Source organism: Triturus cristatus, chromosome 4_1, assembly GCF_964204655.1.
Source record: "Triturus cristatus chromosome 4_1, aTriCri1.1, whole genome shotgun sequence".
Taxonomy (NCBI): domain Eukaryota; kingdom Metazoa; phylum Chordata; class Amphibia; order Caudata; family Salamandridae; genus Triturus; species Triturus cristatus.
Genome location: NC_140585.1, coordinates 138,108,404 through 138,113,403, shown reverse-complemented (window position 1 = coordinate 138,113,403; position 5,000 = coordinate 138,108,404). Strand labels below are relative to the sequence as shown.

Here is a 5,000-nt window from a genome sequence, read left to right as displayed (position 1 = left end):
TTGAGAAAAGAAGTCAGTGAAGAAGAAGTGTGGAGTCAAAAGTGGTTCTCCAATTTCTCTCCACTTGCTAAAATTGCAAAGTCTCCATTATAGCATAGAAGAGAGCGTTAAAGTCGGGGATGGAAGAGGATGAAAATGGGAAGTTTACTCATAGAGAGAAGTGAGAAATGCCCTGTGTGCACACACCGGTGTCTGACCATAGAATACATTTAAATAATGCCTCTAGAAAAGAGCTATGCATGTGTGCCTCAGTGGCCTAATGGATAAGGCACTGGCCTCCTAATCCAGGGATTGTGGGTTCAAGTCCCATCTGAGGTGATAACAAAAATCCTCCCTCTTTCTTTTCCAGAAAATTAGGTAGATTTATTACATGCTTCCTCTCCGAAGTTTATGAGAGATTAGGTACTTTGAAACGGTCCCATTTTACTTGTGTACACTTCACAGTCATGTTAGTGTACTGAAACTGCAAAGCAGATTTTTAAATGCCTTTTTTTGTGAGATCCATTTTCGACCGGCCAGAACATATTCCTTTGGAAAAAATGATTTGAATTGGATTGGTGTGAATCTTGTTTCTAGAGGTGGTGACAGGCTTTCAGCTACTTGAATAGGTCAAGAAAGGATTCATAAAACTTATACAACCTATGTGAGTGTGAAAAATTAGCATATGCAGGAAGGAGCAATTTGTACTACTTTCAAAACAGTTTCACTCCACGTCTGGAAACGTCCAGAGCTATGTAGAGCATACAAATGAGCTTTAAACTCATGAGGAAAGAGGTTTGTATGCAAAAAGGAAAACAAAAGCATATCGTACTCATAAAATTCTCAATATATAGATTCCAAAAAAGTGCTTCCAGCGAAAAGAGCTGAAAGAACACTATGGGATGTAAACCTGAATACCTTTCAATAATATGTTCTCCATCCATGCATACCACCTACATGATAAAAATCATCTCAGGTGAACGGATGACAGCGTGGCCTAATGGATAAGGCGTCTGACTTCGGATCAGAAGATTGAGGGTTCGAGTCCCTTTGTGGTCGTTTTTGACCAATGGTCACACAATCTGCTTTACATTCAGAGTGGAAAAAGTCTTTTCCAATACTCTTGTAGTCCTCACTTTCTCATTACTAATCATTAATAAAGTGGAGTACATACTGTAAACTCATTCAGGTTGCATCTTCAGTCTAACTACTTGTGCATTTTAGTGGCATTAAAAAGTGCTTCTATGCCGACGGACTGAATATGTAATAGGTTTGCAGAATTTTGACGTGACAGAATGGGTTTTTAGCTTAAGTGTGTGTAGAAGAACTGCAAGGTGTGTGCCTATGTGTGCATAGAGTGGTACATGTGTAAAATCTGTATGATTTGGGCAGTTAAAGTGCTGATTTTGCCTCCGAGTAAGAAAAGTACTACACAAAATGTATAAAGGATCGGCACATTGGCTGCCTTTGCTGATGCCCCCGTTGCCTAATTTGTAGTGCAATGGTTAAGTTGCAGAGTGTGGTTGAACTTGGTTAGGAGACTTAGTGCCTCTTTCCGTGTCCTACTGATGATAAGGATGGCTTGATACCATTTTCTAAGCCCAGTATATTGAGAAAAGAAGTAAGTGAAGAAGAAGTGTGGAGTCGAAAGTGGTTCTCCAATTTCTCTCCACTTGCTAAAATTGCAAAGTCTCCATTATAGCATAGAAGAGAGCGTTAAAGTCGGGGATGGAAGAGGATGAAAATGGGAAGTTTACTCATAGAGAGAAGTGAGAAATGCCCTTTGTGCACACACCGGTGTCTGACCATAGAATACATTTAAATAATGCCTCTAGAAAAGAGCTATGCATGTGTGCCTCAGTGGCCTAATGGATAAGGCACTGGCCTCCTAATCCAGGCATTGTGGGTTCAAGTCCCATCTGAGGTGATAACAAAAATCCTCCCTCTTCCTTTTCCAGAAAATTAGGGAGATTTATTACATGCTTCCTCTCAGAAGTTTATGAGAGATTAGGTACTTTGAAACGGTCCCATTTTACTTGTGTACACTTCACAGTCATGTTAGTGTTCTGAAACTGCAAAGTAGATTTTTAAATGCCTATTTTTGTGAGATGCATTTTCGACCGGCCAGAACATATTCCTTTGGAAAAAATGATATGAATTGGATTGGTGTGAAACTTGTTTCTAGAGGTGGTGACAGGCTTTCAGCTACTTGAATAGGTCAAGCCAGGATTCATAAAACTTATACAACCTATGTGAGTGTGAAAAATTAGCATATGCAGGAAGGAGCAATTTGTACTACTTTCAAAACAGTTTCACTCCACGTCTGGAAACGTCCAGAGCTATGTAGAGCATACAAATGAGCTTTAAACTCATGATGAAAGAGGTTTGTATGGAAAAAGGAAAACAAAAGCATATCGTACTCATAAAATTCTCAATATATAGATTCCAAAAAAGTGCTTCCAGCGAAAAGAGCTGAAAGAACACTATGGGATGTAAACCTGAATACCTTTCAATAATATGTTCTCCATCCATGCATACCACCTACATGATAAAAAACATCTCAGGTGGACGGATGACCGCGTGGCCTAATGGATAAGGTACTGTTCAAACAAGCATGGAGCAGATCTTAGGTGCACAGTTGGTTTCAAGTGAATGTAACATCTTTCATGTAAATCTGGTCAGACTGCGCTTAGAGACCCCTGTGGTTATAACGCGCCATATAAATTAAATAAATAAATAAATAAGGCGTCTGACTTCGGATCAGAAGATTGAGGGTTCGAGTCCCTTCGTGGTCGTTTTTGGCCAATGGTCACACAATCTGCTTTACATTCAGAGTGGAAAAAGTCTTTTCCAATACTCTTGTAGTCCTCACTTTCTCATTACTAATCATTAATAAAGTGGAGTACATACTGTAAACTCATTCAGGTTGCATCTTCAGTCTAACTACTTGTGCATTTTAGTGGCATTAAAAAGTGCTTCTATGCCGACGCACTGAATATGTAATAGGTTTGCAGAATTTTGACGTGACAGAATGGGTTTTTAGCTTAAGTGTGTGTAGAAGAACTGCAAGGTGTGTGCCTATGTGTGCATAGAGTGCTACATGTGTAAAATCTGTATGATTTGGGCAGTTAAAGTGCTGATTTTGCCTCCGAGTAAGAAAAGTACTACACAAAATGTATAAAGGATCGGCACATTGGCTGCCTTTGCTGATGCCCCCGTTGCATAATTTGTAGTGCAATGGTTAAGTTGCAGAGTGTGGTTGAACTTGGTTAGGAGACTTAGTGCCTCTTTCCGTGTCCTACTGATGATAAGGATGGCTTGATACCATTTTCTAAGCCCAGTATATTGAGAAAAGAAGTAAGTGAAGAAGAAGTGTGGAGTCGAAAGTGGTTCTCCAATTTCTCTCCACTTGCTAAAATTGCAAAGTCTCCATTATAGCATAGAAGAGAGCGTTAAAGTCGGGGATGGAAGAGGATGAAAATGGGAAGTTTACTTATAGAGAGAAGTGAGAAATGCCCTGTGTGCACACACCGGTGTCTGACCATAGAATACATTTAAATAATGCCTCTAGAAAAGAGCTATGCATGTGTGCCTCAGTGGCCTAATGGATAAGGCACTGGCTTCCTAAGCCAGGGATTGTGGGTTCAAGTCCCATCTGAGGTTATAACAAAAATCCTCCCTCTTTCTTTTCCAGAAAATTAGGTAGATTTATTACATGCTTCCTCTCAGAAGTTTATGAGGGATTAGGTACTTTGAAACGGTCCCATTTTACTTGTGTACACTTCACAGTCATGTTAGTGTTCTGAAACTGCAAAGTAGATTTTTAAATGCCTATTTTTGTGAGATGCATTTTCGACCGGCCAGAACATATTCCTTTGGAAAAAATGATTTGAATTGGATTGGTGTGAATCTTGTTTCTAGAGGTGGTGACAGGCTTTCAGCTACTTGAATAGGTCAAGCCAGGATTCATAAAACTTATACAACCTATGTGAGTGTGAAAAATTAGCATATGCAGGAAGGAGCAATTTGTACTACTTTCAAAACAGTTTCACTCCACGTCTGGAAACGTCCAGAGCTATGTAGAGCATACAAATGAGCTTTAAACTCATGAGGAAAGAGGTTTGTATGCAAAAAGGAAAACAAAAGCATATCGTACTCATAAAATTCTCAATATATAGATTCCAAAAAAGTGCTTCCAGCGAAAAGAGCTGAAAGAACACTATGGGATGTAAACCTGAATACCTTTCAATAATATGTTCTCCATCCATGCATACCACCTACATGATAAAAATCATCTCAGGTGAACGGATGACCGCGTGGCCTAATGGATAAGGCATCTGACTTCGGATCAGAAGATTGAGGGTTCGAGTCCCTTCGTGGTCGTTTTTGGCCAATGGTCACACAATCTGCTTTACATTCAGAGTGGAAAAAGTCTTTTCCAATACTCTTGTAGTCCTCACTTTCTCATTACTAATAATTAATAAAGTGGAGTACATACTGTAAACTCATTTAGGTTGCATCTTCAGTCTAACTACTTGTGCATTTTAGTGGCATTAAAAAGTGCTTCTATGCCGACGCACTGAATATGTAATAGGTTTGCAGAATTTTGACGTGACAGAATGGGTTTTTAGCTTAAGTGTGTGTAGAAGAACTGCAAGGTGTGTGCCTATGTGTGCATAGAGTGCTACATGTGTAAAATCTGTATGATTTGGGCAGTTAAAGTGCTGATTTTGCCTCCGAGTAAGAAAAGTACTACACAAAATGTATAAAGGATCGGCACATTGGCTGCCTTTGCTGATGCCCCCGTTGCCTAATTTGTAGTGCAATGGTTAAGTTGCAGAGTGTGGTTGAACTTGGTTAGGAGACTTGGTGCCTCTTTCCGTGTCCTGCTGATGATAAGGATGGCTTGATACCATTTTCTAAGCCCAGTATATTGAGAAAAGAAGTAAGTAAGAAGAAGTGTGGAGTCGAAAGTGGTTCTCCAATTTCTCTCCACTTGCTAAAATTGCAAAGTCTCCATT

The 5,000-nt window shown here is 39.6% G+C and overlaps 2 non-coding genes across 2 annotated transcripts; both read left to right on the top strand.

The window, feature by feature from the left end:
• The first annotated feature begins 3,569 nt into the window (after positions 1-3,569).
• TRNAR-CCU (transfer RNA arginine (anticodon CCU)) lies at positions 3,570-3,642 on the top strand. The gene has a single exon. It is a non-coding gene; the product is annotated as a tRNA-Arg (tRNA).
• A 647-nt stretch (positions 3,643-4,289) lies between these two features.
• On the top strand, positions 4,290-4,362 carry TRNAR-UCG (transfer RNA arginine (anticodon UCG)). The gene has a single exon. It is a non-coding gene; the product is annotated as a tRNA-Arg (tRNA).
• The last annotated feature ends 638 nt before the right edge of the window (positions 4,363-5,000 follow it).